The 26,828-nt window shown below is 34.1% G+C and overlaps 1 long non-coding RNA gene and 1 pseudogene across 1 annotated transcript; one reads left to right on the top strand and one right to left on the bottom strand.

Annotated features, from left to right (window-relative positions):
* Window positions 1-582: 582 nt before the first annotated feature.
* On the top strand, window positions 583-17,259 carry LOC145270857 (uncharacterized). Its single transcript, XR_013865604.1, has 2 exons — window positions 583-683; window positions 15,669-17,259. It is a non-coding gene; the product is annotated as an uncharacterized LOC145270857 (long non-coding RNA).
* Window positions 17,260-17,633: 374 nt separating this feature from the next.
* On the bottom strand, window positions 17,634-21,124 carry LOC145270075 (E3 SUMO-protein ligase KIAA1586 pseudogene; annotated as a pseudogene).
* Window positions 21,125-26,828: the final 5,704 nt, after the last annotated feature.

Genomic DNA, 26,828 nt, shown 5'->3' with positions numbered 1-26,828 from the left:
AGCATCAGATTAATTTTAGGCTTAAATGTTTCAAACACAATAATAACAACAACAACAACAAAAAAAAACAGGAATCTAAAATAAATAAATAAATAAATAAAAATACGAAAAGGCGGCTTTAAAAACTATCAGCTTCCATCATTAAATTGCACGGGAAACGAATTAAAGAATTAATAAAGATGAAACTTTTAATCTGTTCGCTCTCATGTAAATATTAAAATGTTAAATAAAATAATACTAATTTTATCCGTGATATTCACCAGATTAACTTTATGCTTTATTGTTTCAAACACAATTTTTAAAAAATCAGCAATCTATAAATAAATAAATAAAAATACGAAAAGGCGGCTTTAAAAACTATCAGTTTCCGCCTTTAAGTTGCACATGCAACGAATTATAAAATTAATAAAGATGAAACTTGTAATCTGTTCTCTCTCATGTAAATATTAAAATGTTAAATAAAATAATACTAATTTTATCCGTGATATTTACTAAATAGATCGGCTCTATTTCGAAATTATTTATTTTTTTATTTTTCCTCTTCAATTTCGTTTTCTGCGAACTTGCTCTTCCGTTCGTCATCTTGAATGTTAAGTTGAGCTTGTAAAGTCAATCGCATTTGAAAACTCGTTTCCTTTATAAAAGCAGATAAAGTTAATCGAAAGCAGATTATAAAACAAAACGTAAGTATTACTACATGGCGCACGTATGTGTATTTTTTTATTTTCATCTTTTTTTCATCGAATTATTATCGAATGGTTACTAAACGGCCAATACGTAATTCTTTATGTTATCAGTGGTGGCCAATTCTGTATGCGTTTTCATGTACAGAATTGATAACATTTTTATTGATTTTTGTTTTTTTTAATGTCCCTGTGTCTTTATTGAAACATTAAATGAGAAAAAAACAAACAAAAACAAAAAAAAATGTCAGCTTTGCGCTTTACTAGGTGGCCATAAGGTGGGTGCTCATTTGACATTAAATTTATAATGAAAAGTGATCCCCCACTCTTTAAAAAATAATTTTGTTATATCATGAAAACTATTTCTCTGCGCCACTTTTAAAGTATATATTCGTTTTCAGAACTCATGAAAACCTTAAAAAGTCGTCATTGTAAAGATTTTTTTGAGGATTTGAAAGATTCTTGACGTGAACCAAAACAACTTATAATTATATTTTTTCTTTTTTTCAATTTTTTAAATTTAAATGTTTTTCACTCATTCATATGTTTAGCCAAATTTCACGAATTAAGTTTTTTTTATGCCTATTGACATGCAGTTATTGTTTTCTCATTTTTTTTAAAATTAAATGTTTGTATTCTCGTCGAGTGGTTTCAATATGAATGATCGATGTATTAGAAACTGTGTACCCACGTAAATATACCAAAGAGTTTTCCTGTTAATTTATTTGGAACTGCAGTTATGAAATTTTCTGTTCGTTTGTTTAAAAAATGCTGATAATTAAAGAAACTTATTATGTTGTATTTTTAAGTTCTCTCAAAAAATATATTCAACAAACCTTACAAATAACTTTGACTAAATTAAAAAATAATCATGATTCTTAAACAAATTACAATATTACGGTTCTGAATTTTTTTAGTTGAGCAATGATTCTTTGTATTATTTAGATTATTAAGACTACTGTTCTCATCTTGAGTGTTATTTATTGTGCAAACATTGTAAAAATAACACGTAAGATGAGAACAATAGTCCAAATGATACGAACAAATCACATTTTTTTCTTTCTTTATGTGTATTTTTTACATGTTGAAAAATTCTTTTTGTTTTTCCTTGGAATAATTACTTACCGGATTATGATAGTAGACTTTAACTTTAATTCTGTTTTGAAAAATGATGACGACATAAAATTAACCTATTTTGTATTTTGTTAAGCATTAACTGTGATAGATGAAAATGGTCAGAGTTATTATTAATGGGGTTTTCATAAGTGGATGTAATGAATTTGTGTAATGAAAATCATAACTTACTTGGCTAGCATGTGTGTGTGCTACAAAGTGTTAGTTGTGTAACAAAAAAGAAAGGTTAAAATGATAGTTGGTTTTATTGTTGACGTGTTACTATGTATGTTGTGTTTGTTGTGTAACGGACTATTGAAGTATAATGGGGGGGTCACCTCAAATACACGAACGGAATGTTCAAGAAATATTATCACTACAGTCCTCTGTCTCTACTATCATTGCCTTCTCTCCTGCCTGATCGGGAATAATCTCCCAGCACCGAAAAATGAACATCGTTTTATAGTTTCCATCTTCACGCACACACGAGATTACGCGAGAATGGACGAAATAAAAATGCTGGCCTCCATGTTTTTTCTTCCTTTTCTTCGCCTGAACTCACTCGCTGAGCACCCAAGGTAAGACTTGTCTTTCTTGCTTCTAACCACATGCCTCCCTGATCTCAAGATCACATTTTGTAGTCTCTCATCCACTGGCAGTCGCTTCTCTCTACTTGGCCTCTGAGGTGTCTTGTCCTTCTCCTGTGGCTGCACACTCCCCTCCCCTGCTTCGCCCTCCACTGGTCTGATGTCGAGAATGTGCCTAAGGACTCCTTCCACCACAATGTTGTTACTAGTGTTTCTTCCAGTTACGCAACCTCTACTCCATTGTGTGGTGCAGCGCGCCCCCGGTGGCTTCACCCATACCTCGTCCCCGAGTTTAATTGTCCCTGTGGCCTCTACTTCTCGGCTTGCCGGCTCCACCCTGGGATGTCTCCAGGAATATGCAAACGTTGACAGTTGCAGGACTGTCTCTGGTACTTGTCCCAGTTTAGGTGACATGTTATACCAGAAGACGGCTTGCTCAGGTGAGGTGCCTCCTCTTTCTGCAACTGCCTTTATGGTGCAGTGGTTTCTCTCCATGATCCCGTTGCCACTGGGTCTGTAGGCAGCTCTGAAAAATTGTTGGATCTTCCATTTCTTCAGTACTTCTGTCACTGCTACTGACTTGAATGCAGTCCCGTTGTCAGTTAACAAATCTTCCATGGGACATCGCTCCAAAAACACCTTATCAAGGATTACCGCTATTTCATTGCCTGTTCCTCCACGTAGCTTCTTCCATAGGGCAAACCACCCGGGCCCACAGTCAATCATGGTCAGGTAAAGTCCACCCCTGTAATGGGTGACATCGCATGCCAGTCTCTCCCAGGTTCCACTCACCTCCAATTGACCAGCTTCATGCGTGCTTGGAGCAGGATCAATCGACTGACATCTGTCGCATGTCCTGACCACTTGCCTCACTTGCTCCTTGGTGATCCTCGGGTCGACTTTTTTCACTAAGTACCAAGTCCTCTCTACCCCCATATGGTGCAAATTGTGCAGTTCTCGCATGCCAACATTATCTAGATCCGGTGCAGCAGCAACATCTTTCTTTGGCAATAGCTAACTCTTCACTCTTGTGAGAGCATCTGCTCAGTTCTTTTCGGAAGCCACCATGTCTACACAAAGCTTCAAACAAAACTCTTGCATCAGCTCAGCCAGCAGCCCAAGCCTGCGCTTCACTAACATCTCTGCAGCCCCTTTCGTTTTTATTCTTTTTTCACTTGAAATGAGAGACTTTAGCCAAGCAAACACCGTGGCAGAGTCCGTTTTGATGCAGATGTCACATAGTCCCATTTCAAGGCCAGGTTGACTCCTTTTATTGTCACGTCTAATTCCGCCACATTGATGTGGCTGACGTCATTCTTTTTCCTCAACCAGGCTGCATCTTCTGCAACTACTCCTCCAATTTCCAAAACGACCCCTGTTGCAATGCTGCTCACATCACACCACACGACTCCATCCAATGTTCGCGGTACGTTCCAGGTTCCCCGGACTGGGTCTTGCCGTTCTGCTCCTTTCAGGAGCTCTTCCATCATGGCGACCATTCTTTCTCCCACCTTATCATTCCATCCTCGTCCTTTGGCATGTCTCTTTATGTAGCTGCATGCTGGTCTAAGCCAGTTAGCAATGGGATAATATCCGATCAACTTTCCGCATATGGAAAAAAGTTCACGTCTGTTGAGCTCCTGCTTCAGTTGTGGGATCTCGTTTCCCCTGCCAAACTCTAGGCCGCCTGACGCACCTCGTTTCAGTTTTAGACCCGTCTAATTTTTCTGGCTCTTTGGCGACCAACCCGAACCTCTTCAAATGAGCCACCACCTCTTGGCAGTTACCACAGTTTCATTCACCAGAATGTCGTCTATGTATGAGCTCACTACCCCATCTCCCTTACCCATTGTCTCCAGAATCTTCCTGAGGATAGTTGACATAATCTTGGGTGCCGAATTTAACCTGAACTCCACTCCCGTAAGGCAATAGGTTTTGCCTTTGTACTTGACTAACTGATATTTCCAGAGCTTCTTGGCGACATGGAGTTGCAAATAGGCAGATTTTAGATCTACCAACGTAGATGCGCCATTCGTCTGCCTCCATTCCCTAATGGTCTCACTGCACACATCTACGGTGTCGCCTCCCATATGGCACTTAACATGGCCGTTCAGCTCTCGGAAATCCAGGACCGGTCTTACTTTCCCTTTAGTTGTTTGCAGAATGGCCATCAACGGCAAAATGCCCGCCTCCACATCATCCGTCCAAGGCATCAGTATCACCTCTTCAATCCATCAGACGACTTCTTGCTCAAACTCCTTTCTCGCCCCTCCTCTAAGCAAATTTGTGTAGCACGTCACCCTGTTTGTCAGCGATGGCGCTTGATGTTTCCATGCCCACTCCACCGTCCACCGCTCTCCATCGAATTCGGCTCGGAAGTCCTGATCTTTGATCGACAATTTTCTTTCCTCCCCGATCTTGTTGATCCCTCTGGGGGCTTGCTCCGTCACTGCGCACTCAGCTAGTCCGAACCTCACGTTGTTACATGTGATGGTAACACATCCAAAGCAGCATATAACATCCCTTCCAATGATGGCTTGGACGTCAGGCACCAGGCGATCAGTGTCAATTGCATGGACCCTCATCCGACCGACGTTCAGCAATATCAATAGTGACGGTCTTCCTCCCTCGATACTTCACTCGCGACCCATCGAATGCCACTACTTCACCCTTCCCTTTCCATCTTCCGACCAGGCTAGTGTGCACCATGGTAGTGGTGCAGCCAGTGTCAATCAAGGCCATAACTTCCCGTCCTTCCACCGCAATCTTCTGTTTGGGCATCTGCTGCAGGTGTGCCACTATTCTCGAATTGGGGCGGCCGCTGGCGCGTCGGCCTCCCCTCGCCAGTTTCCCGAACTTGTGCATTTTACTGCTAAATGGCCTCTCCGATTGCATTTGTAACACACTGTCCATTGCAAGAACTTCCTGCAGTCTCTTCTCATGTGTGGTCCCCCACATTTGAAGCATGCCATCCCCGGGTTCGGCAGATTCCTGCCCACATCCTGCTGTAACGTTGCTGTCGTGCCTCCAGGCTCCGTGGGCTGGGTGCTCACCAAGATTTTTGCGGTTTTAAGCAGCTCACTCACATCCAGCGTCTCCACTCCCAGGACCTGCTGCAACCTTTTCGATATCTCTTCCGGGAACCCGGTAACGAAAGTCATCTTGACTACATGACTCGTGGCGTGTCCCCTGATGCCCGATAACTCAACCAATCTCCTTATCTTATTTGCGTAGACATCAACAGATTCACCAGTCCACCTCTTCTCTTTCAACTTATTAAAGGCCTCGAAAGGCCCCTCTGCAAAAGCTTCGATCAGTCGACCCTTGATGGCATCCGCGTCACCCTGTTCCTGCTCGCTGATCTCCAAATAGAGGGCCAGTGCGTCCCCTTCTAGAAATAGTTATATTACTGCGGCCACATCATCCAGCCGCTGAATCCTTGCTACAAGGTCCACTTTTTTAAACCACGCCACCACATCACCGTCACCATTAAAAGGCTTAATCATGTGGCTTAAGCCTGCATTGGCCATCACCGAAATAGCTTGAAGTATAATGGGGGGGTCACCTCAAATACACAAACAGAATGTCAAGAAAGATTATTGCTACAGTCCTCTGTCTCTATTCTTGTTGCCTTCTCTCCTGCCTGATTGGGAATAATCTCCCAGCACCGAGAAATGAACATCGTTTTATAGTTTCCATCTTCACGCACACACGAGATTACGCGAGAACGGATGAAATAAAAATGCTGGCCACCATGTTTGTTCTTTCTTTTCTTCGCCTGAACTCACTCGCTGAGCACCCACAGTGAGACCTGTCTTTCTTGCTTCTAACCACACTATGTATGTTGTGTTTGTTGTGTAACGGACAATTCATCAGATCTTTAATGTTTATTGTAGATGCGCATGATTCTTCTGGGTGTCAATGTGTGCTTGCATGTTAACATATATACATATATAACATAACATGACGTCATACCTGTTTATGCTAATTCTGATAGGTTTGTCATACATCCTTGTGAGCTCGAATCTGTTTAAAGGAACGCTTGAAGACAGGACCCAGGACGGTGTAGGATTTCATATCTTTGGATTGGGGATTTCTTCTATGCTTCCATTTTGAGACTTCTCCTTCACAATGGTGACACATTTAATCCCATCTGTCTTTCTCGGCATCTGTAATCCAACTTCAGCTATGCTTGCACAAACTGGAACACATAACATGTCATCGAAAATGACTTCAAATCTCTGTTGTCAACTCATCGCTAGATAGGTAATTATATAGACAGATAGACACAGATAATTAGATAAACAGATAGACAGATCAACAGATAATTTTCTGCTTCTGCCTTGCTATTCTTTAACAGAGGGCCACTTGTGCAATACAGATTCATTATTTCTATGCAAATGAAATGGGTGAATAAACCCGTTTGGCAAATAAACAGGAGAACAAGTTGGATAAAGGTGTGCTATATACGTAGTCATGTGCAAGTCAAATTGAAAGAGTGTTGAATTTTGGAGTTGGAAATTTTACAATAGAGCATTGAGTTTTAGAGTGTCGAGTTTTGGAGTGTGATGTTTTGACAACAGTTTCAAGTTTTAAAGTTGCAAGTTTTTGATAGCATTGTATCGAATTTACCCGAGAAATTATTGGTTTAACCATAATTTGCTAATTTATATTTATCTGTTAAAGGATTGTAGTATAGAACGACAAAGTCTCATTCTAACATTAAAGGCAACTTTATTAATTTTATTCGTTTGCAAAAATGTAGAAAATAAGAAAAGGATTGTAGAATGGATCCATGTTTCCACCAATTAAGCAATTAAATGTGATGAAAAGTTTAGAGTTATTATTAATGGGGCTTTCATAAGTGGATGTTATGAATCTGTGTAGGGAAAATTGTAACTGAATTGGCTAGCATGTGTGTGTACTTCAAAGAGTTGGTAGTGTAAGAAAAAATAAAGGAAAGAAAAGTTAAAATGGCAAAACTGTTGGTTTTATTGTTGATGGTCAATTGTGCAATGCAGACTGTCGCCATTTCTATGCCAATGAAACAGAGAAATGAGTTAGTAGAAACCACATTCAGTGTGTTATCAGTACCAGGAAAGAAAGAGAGTTGCCATTCATTAACCCTTTTATGAATGTTTTCATTTCTGTATTTTGCATGTGCTCAGCTTGCCTGAGAAATGTCCTTTTAATGTGTATGCTAGAAGGGAAGTTGATTGCTAGAAGCAATCAGCACAGCTTATAAACCAAAAATTCAAAATCTCAAACTATGAGGTGTCGGTGCTGCTGCTATAGAAATAATGGTTTCCACCAAGCCTTGAGGTGCTCCTTTTGGGTTATGGCTCAGTAATAGAGCAACTGACACAGTCACTGGGATCTTGGTTTCAAATCTCAGATCATTTATAGAGATGAGAATATTTAATGTAACTCTTACACTCGAACAGTGTTTTATAAGTGCATACAAAAGAATTTACTCGAGTAATTTCCAATAACACACTTTACTGTGTTTCAAAATATCACTTTGGTGTCGAACATGTCTCTCAGAAATGCCCTTTCATGCATGTGTCTTTTTCATCACCTTCCTTTCTATTTTTTTTTCGAACATGCACCGCATTTGCTCTTCAACTGCAGATGAGTCATAACTCGTCCAATAATAGAGCAACTGGCACAGTCACTGTGATCTTGGTTTCGAATCTCACTGACCATTTATAGAGATGAGAGTATTTAATGTGGCTCTTACACTCGAACAGTTTTATTACATTTCAAAAACTCAGACATGCTGCAGATGAGTCAAAACTCATCCAATTGCTTTCTTTTTGCATCAAGTTAAAATTAATTTCTTTTGTCTTTCTCATAATCTGTTTTTTTATTTTTTTTAATCATGCATGGAACGAACCTGAGAAAGGAATATTCTTTTAAAAACAGAAAATAGATCTTACCCAACCTAAACAATTCCATCTCACTCTTTCCTCTTCCCAACTTCCAAATACTGAATCTACTTTAGGCCTTTCCGAATGGATCCAAATATCGTCTTTGAATCTTTTACAAATGATGAAAATAGGGGAGAACTTGTGTCCAAAATATATGCAATTTTCGATGTTATGCTCTGTGTCATGATTCTCCTCTTCATCGTCAGACTCCTCATCTGGTATTTCTCATTCATGTTGACGCCTCCATATTAATATAGCAGCTTCTGTGGCTGGATTGTTATCCAACTCATGTGCTCTGTCTTAATGGTCTTTCCATGCTGGGAATTTCCCATTCCTTGATTGACATTGCCCACAAATGTTATGCATACACGTTTGTCATAGAGCCCATCAACTGGTACTTAATCCAATATTAGACTGGGCCTGTTTTTTCTATAACCACATAATATGGTTTCCAACATACATCTAGCGTTCCCTGCCTCTGGTGGTTCTTATAATAAACCAGGTTTTCAATCTTAAAATCCATGGACTTTGTTTTCTTATCAGAGTGCTCTATCATTTTTTCGTAGCTTTCCGAATGTTATCCCTTACCAAAATAAAAGATTGATGCATATCTTTTAGAGTGATATTGTGTTGCTCATCACCATAGTATACTCTACAAGGTATTAATATATTTTCTAATGGCAGGATCACGTCTCTGTTGTAGACCAAGTAGTATTGTGAAAATTTTGTTATTTCACTCACATGGAATCTGACAGTCGCCAACATTTGGTTTATGTATAAATGCCATGACTCTTCATTGTTCGCTAAAATGTCATACATCATCCTATGAAATTTTTCTATTTTCTGTTGCTTTAGGGGAAATAAAATGATGTGGTCACATGATGTATGTTGAGGTCCTCCCATGCCTTCTTCATCACTTTGTTAACATTTATGGACCCATTGTCTGTTAACAACTGGAGTTGTACCTTGAATCTTGGGAAAATCTCATCCAACAACATGTCTTCTGACCAACCACTATACATATCGATGAAAATCACTATGTACTAGTTACCAGAAACTGTAGAGTAGGGGGTGGAAATATCAAATGTCAGTTTTGCAAAAAGAAAACGAGGCAAACCACACTTCTGCATTTGAGGTTGTTGTTTTCTCAGGTTTCTGGTTTGGCATGAAATACATTTGCCTACGTATTCATTCACCTCCTTATATGAACACAGAAATACTTTTGCTTATTTGTGTGAAACGTCTTTTCCATGTGACCATTATTGTCATCAGTCTTTTTCTATGATGCAACGATACATATAACCTTATCAATAGTTAATCGTTGAAATTCGGCAAATAATACACTATTTTGTCTATCACTATGAACTATTTTTGTTCCATTTTAGACGATTTACCGTTCTTCATCCGCATCTTTAAATTTAAAAATGCCCTTATCTGCCTCTTAAATCTACACTCAAAATCATAAGAGGTTTGGGCAATACTGATGAACCTTCAACCGTTTTATATGACGCAAACTATTTTGGTTCCAAACGATTTGAGGTGATCGCACCTACCAAATAATTCCTACCATCTATTTCTACCTGGGAATGTCATTGTCTCAGCTCGAATCCATGATGCATGACAAGAGATCCACACAAACATTTTCCTTCCATTTCAGGTACTCTATGGTGCAGTTATATCCAACCAGACTAAAAAAAATCTCACATCTGTATTTTCCTATTCTGTATAGGCAAGTTTAATAAATATTCTAGCGATCTGTGATAATATAATTCAATAACTTGAGTGTTATTTCTTCCGCCTGTCACACCAATAATTTCCTGGGTAAGGTTGACACTGTTGTCCAAACTTCCAACTTTCAAACTTCTGTATACGTAACACACCTCTCAACTCCAAACAAACTTCTGCTAATTCAACTTTTTTCTTCGAAATCCAACTTCAAAATGAACGTCCCACTAAAAAATCATCCCTCTTTTATCTCCAACCAGGAGCATCTCATTTGCCTATCGGGTGGTCACATTGCAGGCATATAAAGAGATAAGGCAGCCATTTTTGTTTCTTTCTTCATTAATTTCATTCCACGACCGACCCGTTGAATTATGCACACGTGCTAGTTAGGTAAGTCACACGTTTCCCTACGGATAAGTATATAGATAGAACTTTGCACTACCTTCTATTTCTATCGGGGAACATCATTGTCTCATCTCAAATCTATGGTGCATGACAATTGATCCACACAAACATTTTTCTTACATTTCAAGTACTGTATGGTGCAGTTATGCAGCCATACTCAAAAAGCCCACGTCTGTATTTTCCTATTCTGTATAGGCAAGTTTAATAAATATTCTAAAGGTCTGTGATCAGTATAGATAAGAAAATTTGCACTATGCAAATAGTGAGTCAACTTAGTAAGGGTGTAGTGTATCGTGTTGCTTCTTTTTCTATAGTCGACCATCTCATCTGCATATCATTAACTTTATGTCATAACAAGTAAATTGTTTTTTTCAACCTCTTTACTCTTCCTCTGATCATAGACAATTTGCAACAGACATTCCTCAAACGCATGATTGGATGCATCTGTGTACAGTCGGTTGTCCTTTTCAGGATCAACCTAAGCCAGTATAACAATATCTGCAAGCTTCATTTTTAGGCATGTGGTGTCCCATTGGAACCTTGCATATTTCCGTGTCAAGCAAACTAAATGTAAACTGGCTTGTACCCTATCTATGTGATCTAAGTGACTTTCCATCGTATCTGAGAAAATTAAGTAAATTACATATCTATCTATGTGATAGTATCTGAGAATCTAAAATATCCAAATACGGTTATGCATAATCTTCCTGTCCCTGTATAACTATGGACATTAATTTCTGAAAGACCCTGGATGCATTTGCAAGTCCAAACGGCATCATGTTAAACTGAAATAAACCTGGGTGACAGATGAACTCGGTTTTCTTATTATTGTCCTTACTTAATTTAAGCTGCCCGTACCCTGATTTTGGATCTATTTTTGAGAAATATCTTGCAGACCCATTGTGGTGTTTTATCATAGAACTGAAGACAGCAAAACCTCTTTACTAGGCTTTACTGAACTAATTTCACAGCCAATAATAAACGTAAGAGCAAATACTAAGAGCAGCAGTAAACACAAGAGCTGTTAGTAACGAAATGTTGAAGAAGAAAAAAATCTCAGCCCTTTTAAAAAGGTAAAGAAATGTGTGCAAAACAGGGTGGAAGGCTAGTATATCGTCAATGGCATACTTCTTGGTGACTTTTGTTTAAAGCCCGAAAATATACACAATATCTTTTCTACTAACGCTAATAGAAATTTCCACGGCCTATTTAATGTCTCAATGACGCCTGTCCGCATCGTTTTGTATATTCTCTAAGTCTACCAACTTTTATTGGTTTAGTGGTTTTCAATACGGGCGTCTCAGTATGAATTCATGCCTTCCAATATTGATACACTTCTCCAGCATATTGGTTCTTTCCAAGAAGAATCTCTATTCTACTTCATTCATGGTAATCTCTAAAATGTTACCAGTCACATTACACTTAGTTATTTTGCAGCTCCTTCTCAAGTATGTATGCAGATGCAGGTGTTTTAATGTAATTATCATTGCTAACTGAACTATTAATGAAATATGGGCATAATCTTCCAGAATGATATACTCATCAAATAGTCTTATTGCTCCTAAATCAAAATACATCCTAACCCATTTTTCTTAAGTTGCGGTTTAGTATAGCACTTGTGCTGAGATTCTCTGTAACAAAGAAGTCCTTGTGGATAGACAGACTTCCTATCCCTAATATTAATCAAACGAACCCTTCTACAATTAATGGGGGCCCATTAGCTGTTCTTAAACTACGGTCTTTGTTACATAGTTAGGTCCCTGTCTAAGTGCTTTAAAAAAATTATTACTGACAACTCTGCTCCTCTATCCACCAGAGCTCTATAATTCTTTCCCTAAATTCTTATTGAAAAGGAGTTTGATGCACCCATTTTACCAACTATGTGCATTGATGCCCTTGTATCATTTATCAGGCATCACACGGATGAAACGCCCCTGTTTCCTTGGATATGCTTCCTGCAGAATCTCTGTATATGGCCACCTCACCACAATAAATAACATCTAATTATCTACCTGCCTCTTTACTTCTCTAGTTTTATATACTAGTCCCTAAGTATCTAATTGGTTTCCTCTTTTACGTCTGTCTCCGTATTTTTGGGGACTGGCTGGACCCATATTCTCAACAAGAATTTACTGTCTCGTGTGGCAAACTTCCATGGGCTTTTCTTCATACTCCTGCCTTATGTCGAGCCAGATCTTCCATTTGACTTTTGCTAGGGCCTTCTGATAGATCTTGTGGATCATGTCTCATCACAACTTTCCGCATCTCCCTATCACTGAGATTCTCTGTAAAGAATCCCAGTACTTTTTTTCTCGATAGTAATCCTCATCTAAAACTTTCATTGTTCATGAATTGTCCAACAGTAGTAGAACAATGTGACATTTTTCCTCATCCACTATACGAAATGTCCCATGTACGACATGAAAAGAAACTGAAATCTTAGGTAGATCTCTATCATCCTAGTTATTGGAGAAGCAACCGGATTCATAAAAAATAATTTCAAAATCTACCTGAAAAAATATACCCAGTGAACGAAGTGCAACAGAGATACACACAATTTCAGTTAAAGGACGGTCAAAATCTAAAATAAAAACAACAAAATCTCAGTATAGAGATGAACCGCCCCCTTAAGTAGACACTTTAAATATCCACACTAACGTACTGTACTTACAATAACCCTTATCCCTGAGTGGCTTCCGGGCCTTGATAAGTGGTGACCATCTTGTAAAAAAAAGAAAAAAAAGACGTACTACCACGATACTGCTAGTAATGTTCATATAAAAAAGGCTCTAATCGTTGGTAGTACCACTAGACATCATCAATCCACCTCCTTTAATCACTGTCTCTTTTATATTCCAAAAGCACTGTTTTCTTAAAAAGAGATTTCCCTCTTGTTGTTCTGATCCCACTGCCTTTTTTGTTCATGAATTGTTCGATCAGGCCCCATGTGGTTAAGAGAGCTATCTGCCGTTTTTCCTCATCCACTGCTATGGTTACCCAAAAATACTTCTCTCCACCCACTTTCTGTAGCCACTGTCTTTTCTATTTGAAATTATAAAAATAGCTGCTGCTCCATTATAACAACGAAACTGACGAAAAAACAAGATAATTATACAACTCAAGATCATTTTTGTTAAGAAACATGAAACAGAGGGGAAAATAAACTTAAACATTTGGAGTATATATATATGTATATATATATATATATATATACATATATATATATGTGTGTGTGTGTTTTTGTCATCCTATATGCATCACATGTGTATATATATATATATATATATATATATATATATATATATATATATATATATATATTATCATTATTGATACGCATATTTAAACATGTTAAACTATTATGGTAAATTATTGTTTTGTTTTTCATTTTGCTGAACTTCACAGAAAATTTCTTTATCGTGTGTTTATCGTTCGTTCAGGCTTCCTTAGTCTTTGTTAGAATAACTGGTCATAAAATGGTGTTAAATGAAACGAACGTTTTGCAGTCAGTTTTTTGTTAAACTTGTATACTTTGTGTGGTATTTATTGCTGACTGGCTGCAAGCCTCTCTCGCCTTTTGCTTTTTTCTGTAGGTTGTATATGTTACCTGCTTTTAGCAGGTACGCTCACTTTTGACAGCTGCACCCGTGAAATATAATTGACTTTTTACTATTGATGATATCAATTCTGACAACTTAACTCCATCCTCAGTGGATTTGCTACCAGCTGTCATGCCTGTTTGCGTGTGTGCACATTCAACACACGACACCAATTAAACGCTTGTCTCTTTTATTTCCCAAGTCATGTCATGCCACATGGGGTTCAGATCATAAAAAACTCTAATAACACTATATATCTTTAAATATGTAGCCAGTATCAAAACTTCAATTCTCACAATCTTTATAATGTAAAGAAACTAACAGTCTGTTTCCTAAAACACTTAGCAAAATAAATATGTGCTAATAACAATATGATAATAATACATATTAAAATGAGGTGGAAAGTTTAAGACAAACCAGAGATCAAGACACAAGATATAACAAGATAGTCAAATCGCTTCTGTAGTATGGATAGCAGGATTTATACCATAGAAGCAGGACTTAGCAGCAAAAATTGAAAGAATCTGTAATCTATAAAACGTCAGGTTAGTATTCAAGAGTGGTTCGACTTTCAAGAAACATGTATGTGTCAACCGGTTTATGGGAAAATCATGACAAAGAGATTCCATATGAATGTGGAAAATTATAATGTGAGCCATGTCATTCACTAACTGTAAGGTTAAAACATTGGAGAGATTAAAAAATCAGTTATGGCGGAATATATATGGCAGCAAAAATGAGCTTTAACATAGCTTAAAATATCCACCCTTTAGGGAAAAAAGCATCACTAATAGTAATTGTTGTCGTTCCAAGTTATACAACGTTACATTTAGTCAATATGCTTCCACGTTCTCTTTGTGATCTCCACCTTTCTGGTTTATCTAACAAAGTAATTGGCATTAATCCTAAGTGCACAGTTGCAAGGTGATAGAGGTTCATTTTTGAGCATTTTCTACACTACATCAAGCAACAGCAACACAATGATGAACTTTTAAATCTGGAAAATTAAATTGACATGAACACTATGTCAATTAAAAGTTAAATATGAAAAAGTAAAATCATATTAAAGGTGAATCATACGATGTATAGGTTAATTAGAAGTTATATTTAATTTAGCTAAAATTTGTTTTTAAAAAAATATGGCTGTCGTAAAAAATAGTGATAACATTTGGAAACAAAATAGTTTCTAAAATTTATACTAGGATTACCTGCAAAAACCCTGGTCCTATAGTTAAAGGACTTAAGAATCAGTTGTAAGTTGTTATTGAAAGTTGAAGTTTCGATTCCCAGTGAGATTGAAAATAAAATTTCAAATTACATAGGATTTTTACTCAGCCATCACTAACAATACGAAATGAGAATAATATTCTGAAGAATCCAAATATGAATAATCAATCCTCATCTCCAAAATGAAGAAATGAGAAAAATTTAGTTTAATATTTGACAATAGAAACAATTTGTTAACTAACCAGTATTGCATGGAATTATACTCTTTTTTAAAAATTAATATTGAATGTTGTGGATATTTTTAATAAAAGTCAACATAATAAATTAAATTTTACCGCATGAATTATATTTTTTGAAATGTTTTGTATATATTTTTTGAAATTTATTGTATATTTCCAGAATTTGCAACAATGAAAAGAAATCCATTTATGGATGAGAAGGACCTTTCTTCATTGGTAATTGAAAAAGTTTGAAAATAATTCTAAATTTCTTCATAGAAATTATCAAAGGTTGAAACTTATAATCTTATTATCATACACTCAATTCAATATACTTTTTGCGGAATCAGATGAAATCAAACATGGGAGATAAACCACATTCTTGTAAAGTATGTGGTTCTTCTTTTGCATGGAAGTCAAATTTGTTCAATCATATGAAAACACATACAGGAGAGAAACCTCATTCTTGTAAAGTATGTGGTTCTTCTTTTGCACGGAAGTCACATATGTTGAGTCATATGAAAACACATACAGGAGAGAAACCACATTCTTGTGAAGTATGTGGTTCTTCTTTTGCATCGAAATCATATTTGTTGAGGCATATGAAAACACATACGGGAGAGAAACCACATTCTTGTGAAATATGTGGTTCTTCTTTTGCATCGAAATCATATATGGTAAGTCATATGAAAACACATACGGGAGAGAAACCACATTCTTGTGAAATATGTGGTTCTTCTTTTGCATGGAAGTCAAGTTTGTTGACTCATATGAAAACACATACGGGGAGAAACCACATTCTTGTGAAATATGTGGTTCTTCTTTTGCATGGAAGTCAAGTTTGTTGACTCATATGAAAACACATACGGGGGAGAAACCACATTCTTGTAAAATATGTGGTTCTTCTTTTGCATGGAAGTCAAGTTTGTTGACTCATATGAAAACACATACGGGGGAGAAACCATATTCATGTGAAGTATGTTGTTCTTCTTTTGCACAAAAGTCAACTTTGTTGAGGCATATGAAAACACATATGGGAGAGAAACCACATTCTTGTGAAATATGTGGTTCTTCTTTTGCTTGGAAGTCACATTTGTTGAATCATATGAAAACACATACGGGAGAGAAACCACATTCTTGTGAAATATGTGGTTCTTCTTTTGCACTCAAGTCAACTTTGTTGACTCATATGAAAAGACATAAGAAGAAACTAAATCCTTGTTAAGTATGGGTTCCTCTTTTGCACATACTTCAACTTTGTTCGGCCATACAGCTACATACCTACAAAATGAGGCTATTAACCCTGACATAGGGAGAAAGTGGCAAATCTACTTGAAGTAAGCATGTGTAATGATGCTGGCATTAATAGATCAGAGAGGTAGAAAATAACAAAATAACAAGAACTTATTAAGTACATGTGAAGAAACTGGAATCTTAAGACAGTAACAATCATACCAGTCATTATAGGAGCAACCAGGCTAATGAAAAGAATGTCAAAAACTAGCGAATATATAAGGTGAACCAAGTGCAAGAGAAATAAAGCAATAACACTTAAAGCGACGGTTAGAATATTAAAAAGACCTCACTGAATGTATAAATATATCGACATGACCATCTGTAAAATGTTGAATATTGAATGTGTAAATATATCGACATTGCGATTTGTAAAATGTTGAATATTAGGTGCTGCAGCAAATCCTGGGAACAAAAGTTGGACATGTCATACAGCACTGATTATGACTCTACAATTCATACAGCTATGTGTCTACTAAATGTCTGGCATCTGTTTTTATTAATTTTTTATTTCTATGAAATCAGCTTATATGAGAAATTAACCTTACAATTGAATAAAAAAGCATATCATAAAACTTTAATTAAACTTGGAAATACGATTTAAAAAATAGCGTGGATCAGTAAGTGCATTAGTACCAAACATTCAAATATTCATGTATCTCATATAGGGTTCAAGGAGGACCCCTACGTAGGGAGCCCCTTGATTTCTGAGAATTTGACTGAAGAATATGACACAAAAAAGACAAATAATATAACTATCCATAAATCATATCAGAATAAAATCAAGCTAAAAGTATGTGGTTAAACTAACAATTTATCAGGTAAATTCGACACTGTTGGCAAAATTTCCAACTCAAAAACTTGACACCCTGTTGTCAAAACTTCCAGCATCAAAATTCCACACACTGTTGTCATAATTTCCGGCTCCTACAAAGTAAAATAAAAAAAAACTGAAAATATTTTTGTAATGTAGTTTTTGTGTATTGTTTGATATTTTGTGAATGTCTGGCATCTGTTTTTATTAATTTTCTATTTCTATGAAATCAGCTTATATGAGAAATTAGACCAAGGCATTAAGTATTGAACGTCTGTCATAACATTAATTTTATAGCATCTGGTTGTATGTTCCATCCACAACGAGAATTAAAATACATCTGCATTGATGAGCCAACTGTGAACCATGGTAACAACCCAGTTAATGAATTGGAAGCACTTGGACTCACCACATCCAAAAATGACTACAATTACAGGAGCTTATTATTATTATACAGCACAATTATGTTGACACACCGATTCCCACCACATCACCAATGTTAAGCAATGGTGAGCCTGGCCAGTACCAGATGGGTGATCATTTGGGAAGGTTAGTTGCTGTATGTAGTGTGCTGGATCATAAAAAATGTACAAGTGATGCATTAGTTCACTAGGAGAAATACATCTTTCGTCTTAGTAAAGACATGCATCTAGGAGAAGGTAACTCTGATGTAGATGATCTAAGGACCGTGAATAGGCGCAAACAAGCGAGTCAGATGCCTCTGCATTTGCAAAGGTAATGGCAACTGACTGCCAAGTTAAAATCATGTGATGTCTTTAAAGGAATCGGACCAACAACTGAAGCCTATAGAGAACACTCACCATGATTTTGAAAGAAAAACGTTTTCCAGATAATGCAGCTTTATTTCTCAATTTCCGCACTTCTACAAAAAGCTATTCAACAATTATAAACTGATTAGCTATTTACAGCCTCGATGTAGATAGTAAGTTGTGTAGTCGTTATATTTTGGAGGGATTTTATACTTTTGCGAACGAATTTTTTTACTTAGAATAAATGTATCTATTATCAGATGAAAATACTTTGTGTAATGTGTAATTTTACTGACCTTTTAACACACTTTTCTCGTGGCTAAACCAGTTGGTTTGGAAACATCAACAAAACCAGTCGTGTAAATGCGCCCATCCAAGTCACCAGTGATATGACAACATGAAATGTTAAATTATTTCTTAACCTTTTTCTTTTGTTTGAGGAGAGAAAACGTGAAATAAATTTAACAAAATGTTAGAATAGATATTTTTATTAATTTTATTTGGGATTAAATACTTTTATTCTGCATTGTTTATTTTTACCACGTACACATAATTTAGCATTAAAAATGTTTCTTTTTTCCAATGAATAATCTTACAATAACCATTGCTAGATTAGTTGGAGAAGAATATATTGTGATGTGCATATTTATTATAAAGAAAATAAATTAAACATTAATGCATATTACGATCACCAATTTGTAAGTATTTATTAAAATCAAACAGAATTTTTATGATGAAAAATTGAAGAAAACGAAATTTTATAACAAAACATGTTTACATCAACAATTTTATAAGATTAAATAGTTATTTTCAATCAGTAAGAATTCTTTATTAAAAGTTGTGAATAATATTCACATGTAAGTAATTTTCATAAATGCATGTTTTTTCTCACTTGCGTTTTCACCTTAAAGCGATCAAGTTCTTTGTTTTATAGACGAGGTAATTATTGTTCCTGGCTTGCCGTGATATCCTTGTTGGTTGTTGACTCCTGACCCCTAAAAATAAAAAATGTTTCTGCACTAAACCTACATTTGCTAAATAGTGGGAATGCTTATTCAGAAAAATATTTCTCACCTTCATTTTAACACGTCCATCTTTCCCAACTTGCATTTCACTTCTGCCCTTGATAACAAAGTGTATTTTCTCTCTTCTTTTCTTGTCATGCAAGCTCGTGCATATTTGTTGATTTGCATACATGCTGTAAGGTCTGCTGCTAATATATTCACAAGCCAGCGATCCTACAGCTGCTGCTGATTTTCTCACACGTGTTCTGTTACACTGCTCCAGAAAAAAAATTCACCTAATTTTTTAATATTTTGTAAAATAAAAAAAAACATGAAAATATATACACATGCATGCATAAAAATATATAAACTTAATCGAATCTTATATAGAAATAAATATTTTATTTTACTTCATTCTTATTGTTTTAATTTTTAAGAAAAAATAATAATGTTCATCTTGATCTCTGGAGTATTATTAGTATATTTATTAAATAAATCTTAATACCATCTTATCTAGTGTAGTCATATGGAATTTTATGAAACTCAAGATTTACATCAGTTTTGTAATTTCACTATAATAGACATGAGAAATAAAATGAATGTACACATATTCAAATTAATGGAAGGAACTTTGGAAAATTATGTTCAATTTGTATTTGAATGGGACTCTAAATGGATGAAAAACATTTAATGCTATAAAGACTAAACTTGTTTTCTGCCTCTGCCAAGGTTATTGCTATATTATTGGTGATGTTCTTTGCTCTTTCTACACTTTTACTTGTTGGCATTAATTTTTTGGTAATTACGGTAGTTCCTCAGACCATCTTCCACAAAGTCTTTGAAGTCATTCAAACTGATTTCATGATGCAAGATATGACCGAGTTTGCCAAGTCGTTTTTCAGCTGCAATCCAGGGAACTTGCATTTCCTCTACTTTACAAGTGCTTTCCTCAATCAAGTTTTCTTCATCACTGTTTGTTGCTTTTAGATGTTCATCAACAATGATTTTTTCTTCATGTTATCTACAACTATTTTCGTTAGCTTTTGACGAGGCAGACAAATCATCTATTGTCAGTGAACTGAATGTCCTTGAAGTCATCAGAAGCAACTCTTTCTCATTAGTTTGCTTTTCATGTTTACCTACATTATCTTTCAGAAATTCCAATGCTTTGATAAATATTTTTATGAAGTTTTCTTCTCGAAACAAAGTTATGCTCCTTGCTTTGAGAGTATTACTGTGTAATTACATTTCTTGCAAAATATCATTAACGCCAGATCCATCAAGAAGTTTAGTTGCACAGGCGGGAGGCCATCCCTGAGCATATAGTGTTATTGTAAAAGTATATATACAATGCAGGCTAAGCTCGTCACACAGCAAGTGCAGATCTTAACCAACAAGAGACCCATGGTTGCCCCTAAATCCTACCTGTCTTCAAAATTTGTTGCCCTCTTCCCTCAGAAATGAAGATTTCCATTGTATTTTTGTTGGACTGGTGAAAAATACTACAGATCTTATCCATAAATATTTTGAAATGATTGACTTGCTTTATGTCATTCACAGAGTCATCCAAAACAAGTTGCAAACGATGATTCAAACAATGCCAGATGACAATTCCAGCGAAATCATTTTTAAGTCTAGTACCTACTCCCGAATTCCGCCTAAGCATCACATTTGCTCCATCTGAACAAAACTCAATCAGATTGTTTTTTGAAGTCTTCAAATCCAGTAGATTGCAGACTTTCCAATATGTTATCATAAATTTGCTGAGCTCCCCGGCCCTCCAACTCTGCAAATACTGTGAATGAACAACCTATTCATTTTTTTCGAAGAATAATGATTTAATTAATTGTTTACATTTATTTTTCATAAAATAAATATTTTTGGAAAAATAATTATTTACATTTATTTTTGATAAAATCAATATTTTTCAAAAAAATAATTATTTACATTTATTTTTCATAAAATCAATATTTTTGAGAAAAATAATTATTTACATTTATTTTCATGAAATAATTATTTTTGAAAAAAATAATTATTTACATTTATTTTCATGAAATCATTATTTTTGAAAAAAATAATTATTTACATTTATTTTTCATAAAATCAATATTTTTCAATTAAATAATTATTTACATTTATTTTTCATAAAATCAATATTTTTGAAAAAAATAATTATTTACATTTATTTTTGATAAAATCAATAGTTTTCAAAAAAATAATTATTTACATTCATTTTTTTCATAAAATCAATATTTTTGACAAAAATAATTATTTACATTAATTTTTCATAAAATCAATATTAAAAAAAATGATTTTATTGATTATATGCATTTCGTGATTCTGTGCGTCCGTTAGTCCAGACTATTTCCAGATAACCGTCCATTAGTTTTTCCTGGAATTTTGCCACAAATTGTATTTCATTAAATAGATGTGCACAGTAAAAAACAATTTTTTCAAAAATTTCCATTGTGCATCCAGGAGTTTAAAAGAGGTTAAAATGCCCCCAAAATAATAAAAAATGACACATTTGGTTCCATAACTTTTGATCCATCCATTAGATTTTTTTGAAAATGTGGAGCCGATAGTTCTTAATATAAATCAAAGGTTCGCGTCCTTCTGGACCTTCAGTACTAAAAACGCCCCATTTTGTGGCTCTTTTTTTATATTTCTCGACAAAAACTTGATATGCCTGATTATATAGTGTTTTTTCACCGTGGTAAACTCAAATATACATGTATTAAAGTCTGAAACTGAACCGTTATCCATTTACACAGGGGCTCAAAAGAGGCCAAAAACTGCTCCAAAATTGCCAAAAAATGACACTTTTTGCCCCATAGCGTTTGATCGATTAGATTTTTCTGAAACTTGGCAAAAATGTAGAGTCTATTGTTCTGAATATAAATTCAGTATGGGGGGGGGGACCCTGGCAAAATTCTGCTTAGCATTCCTCTGGGACTTTTAAGACTAAAAAAACATAGCTTTTTGGAGTTCTTTTTTCATGTTACTCAAGAAGTTGATATGCATACCTAGATAGTAGTTTTCCATGGTGCTGAATTAAAATATACATGTCTTAAGGCGTAAAACTGCATCGTTTTTCCGTTGTCAATGGGATACGGCGTTCCCAGAAACTGAAAAGGGGTCACAAATGCCCCCAAATTGCACAAAATGGCACTTTTTACCCCATAACTTTTGCTCCATTAGTTTTTTTCTGAAACTTGGCGAAAATGTGAAGGCAACGTTGGCCCTTCACACTTCTCACATTCATCATTTCTTCACTATTTTTATGGCGTCATCTCACATGCAGCACGAGAGGAGACCACGCACGTGGGGATTGTTTTTATTTATTTACATTTATTCTTAAAAATCAATATTTTGAAAAAAAAATTGATTTGATTTATATTTATTTTAAGAAAACAACATTTTTAAAATGATTCATTTGATTTGCTTTTTACATTTATTTCTCATAGAATCAATATTTTGAAAAAAAATTTTGATTCATTATTTACATTTATTTTTCAGAAAATCAGTATTTTGAAAAAAAATTGATTTGATTAATTACATACATTTATTTATCTTAAAGTCACTGTTTATTTCATTGATTTTTTTTTTACATTTTTTCTTTCATAAAATCAATATTTTGAAAAGCATTGATTTGATTAATTAAATTTATGTTTCATAAAATCAGTATTTATCAAAAATTATTTGATTAATTGATTTAATAAAATGAATAGTTTGAAAAAATTAATTGATTGATTATATACATTTATTTTTTTATAAAATCCATATTTTTTAAAATGTGATTAGATTGCTTATTTCTCATAATCTTGAATGTTTGCAATAAAAAAATTATTAGATTGAATATTTACATTTATTTTACTTTTAATCAATATTTTGAGAAAAAATTGACTTGATTATTTACATTTATATTTAATAAATAAATATTTTTAGAAAAATTATTTGAGTGATTTGTCACATTTATTTTTAATGAAAATCGATATTTTTAAAAATTATTGATTTGATTGATTATTTTTATTTTTTTAATAAAAAAATTTGGAAAAAACATTTCACATTTATTATTTTCATTTTTTTTAAGTTTATATTTTGCAAAAAAATGTTATTAATTATTTACATTAATTTTTCATAAAATTAATATTTGGAAAAATGATTTGATTAATTATTTACATTTATTTTATTAAAATCAAATTTTTTAAAAAATTGATTATTTATATTTATTTACAATATTTTGCAAAAAAATTGATTGGATTATTTACATTTATTTCACAAAATCAATATTTTAAAAACAAATTTTGATTAATTATTTTCAGTTATTTTTATAAAATCAATAATTTCAAAAATTGATTTGATTAATTTTTTAATTTTATTTTTCATAAAATAGATATTTTGATAAAAATTAATTTGATTGATTTACATTTATTTTTCACAAAATAAATATTTTGAAATAAGATTATTTGATGGATTATTTACATTTATTTTTCCTAAAATAAATATTTAAAACAAAAATGATTAGATTTCTAATTTACAATTAATTTTTCTGAAAATGAATATTTTGAAAAAATTTATTTGATTGATAATTTACATTTCATATTTAATAAAATCGATATTTTGTAAAAATAATTGATTTGATTGATTTGATTGATTACTGACATTTTTTTATAAAACCTTGTTTGAAATGGTACAACTTGTTCGACGGCTGTCAAGAGAAAAGTGACATCACCAACTTGTTGAGGTTGCCACGTGAGAATATGGTGCAATATTGAAAGAAACAGCGTGTGTCGGAGTTGAGTTGAGCAAAGTCAGAATGTCATCGGTAATAATTCCTCGTCATTCCTTGGTTTGGCTGTGATCTGTTAGAGATCGGCGGTATCAGTGGCTTGAATGGCATTGTATTTGTCTTCGTATGGTTATTGTGGAAGAAATGCGATGGACTCGTGCTTATGCAAGCGTAAAAAACGGGATTGTCTAAGAATCCGAGGTGCAAATGATGATGTGTTCATTCTGCAGTGTTGAGCGTGGTTTCGCCCCGTTGGCACAATTAATTTCTGTATGAGGGAAAAATGGCGGTATCTCTGTAATCAGATGTCTCGAGGAGACTGTGGGTAGGCACGATAGTAATTGTCCTCATGGTTGCGAACTCTATAATAAAATATTGCGTCAAATAGGCATTGGTAATGACTGCTGGCAATGTAGGTAGAATTCTGTTAGTTGGCAGTTTGTCCAAATGCACAAGGACTTCATACGGATTAAATGTCATGTAGCTAACATGACTTTTAATCCGAAAATTGCGTGGGTGTATACAGACATTATGTTTCTTGCATGTCGATACACCGCGCTATTTTCCAAAAGTTTTTTTTTTCAGGTTAAATTCAAGTTCCACAATATATTTTTATTATTAAATTGTTAGTCGGAAACATGGAATAGTTACAAAATACCTTCCCTATGTAAAGAATGGCTTTCGAAATAATAACGTTACTATTTCAGCATGGCACCTAAAATATATAAATGCCGAACTTTATATAATTTTCCATGGTAAATTTTTATTTGATTCCATCTTAGCATTTTCCTTTAAAATTACGACTTTTAAAGGTTTTGGGGTAAAGGTTTTCGGAAAACGAATATTGCATTTAAATTTTCTGCAAATAGGTAATTTTATGAATATAAATATAAATATATTATGTTGTAATTCTATGAATATAAATATAAATTTATTATGTTGTAATTTTAAACAATGTAAACTTTTTTCAATTTTAATTTCACACAGCAGAAATAAATTTTTTTTATAATTTTGAAAGAAATATAAAAATTAAAAAAAAGGTCTATTTAAATTGTTTAAACTTAAAGTTAAAAAAGGTTTTCATAGTTTAAAATTATAAAAAGATCTATTCATATTTAAAACATTTTTCTTTAATAATTTCTGATAATTTAATATTTCTATTTATTATTATTATTATTATTATTATTATTATTATTGCCATTATTATTATTATTATTGCTATTATTACTGTTATTATTGTTGTTATTATTGTTGTTGTTATTATTATCGTTATTATTATTAATATCGTTGTTATTATTATTATTATTACTGTTATTATTATTATTATCATTGTTATTATTATTATTATTATTATTATTATTATTATTATTATTATTACTTAATCATTAAAAAAGCTATTCATTGCTTAAAATTATTTAAAAAAATGTTTACATTGTTTCCATGGTAACGTAACGGTGACTACAGGAATTTAGTTCCTTTTGCGCGATAGAGGGTTCGAGATTATTTTCCCGCCTAAACTCCAGCCTTGTGTCTAGACCTAAACGTAGATTCCATGAATAAAGCTTCTTTCTTAGAAACTCTGTTCCGTTTTCCTGCTTTCCAACTGACTACAATAAGGTTGTCTTCAAGTCCAATATGAACAAATTCTTGATGAGCTATTCCCTTAAGTAATCAAAATTTCCACTAATAATGATGACTACGACATGTTCTCCTTGATCACTGTGCTCTCATTAACCTTTATCCTCGAATGGCTTCCGGGTCTTGATATGTGGTGACTCCTTTGTAAAAAAAACATCAAAATAACTAAAAAATAAAAATTCACCGTTTTGGAGAGTTCTGTTAAGAGAAGCCCCCTCCCCCCCCCAAAAAAAAATGACAAAGCAAGATAAGTTACTCTTCTACCTACCTAAAACTAAGTATTGCATTAATGAAAAAAAAAAATACCGAAGAAGTTTCGTTTCGTTGTTTTCGTTCTTACATGAAGTTCCGTTTCTTGATACAACTTAGAGACGAGTTATTTTTCGTTGGGGAGGCCGGTAAGAAAACTGTCAAGATTACCCTTTATTTTACTAATTATCTTCGAAATAGTCCCAGAAAACTAGTATTTATTTTTCAAGGGTATTTTGTATCAGGTAATATTGACAGATTTCTTCGTAAACGAAAAGAAACGTTTTCCGTTTTTTTTTTAATTATTTTTTTCTGTCTCTTCATTTGTAGGGGAGCAAAGATAGCGCCATTTATTGGTTTCGGGGGTCCACCAAAATAAAAACAAATAAAACTGTTTGGTTTCATTTCAATAATAAGTCAATGAGAATAAATAAATAAATATTGAAATGGTGCAGTACCTTCCACCCTAAAAAACTCGTTTAAAATTTTCATCTAAGGGTTTTGGTTGCACTGAAAACGAAAATAACGTGTAGAATTCGAGGAAACAAATAGTTTCTAAGGTATGAAGAAATTATAGTTTGAAAAAGTGGCGGATCATTTTTCTATATTCATTTAACGTACAAGGAGCACCCACTTTATGGCCACATTTTGGGGGGAGAGGGGATCTGGTAATTTATTTTAGGGAGGTATTTGGTAATTGTGACCTGATAGACCAACACAAAACCTACTTTAAAAAACTTGTTTTCTATGGGTTTTCGAGTGTGCTGAAAACGAACATCGG

Source organism: Euprymna scolopes, chromosome 46 (assembly GCF_053919585.1).
Source record: "Euprymna scolopes isolate OS-2025 chromosome 46, ASM5391958v1, whole genome shotgun sequence".
Classification (NCBI taxonomy): domain Eukaryota; kingdom Metazoa; phylum Mollusca; class Cephalopoda; order Sepiida; family Sepiolidae; genus Euprymna; species Euprymna scolopes.
Note: the sequence above shows the minus strand (reverse complement) of the source record. Positions and strands in the feature narration are given on the sequence as shown.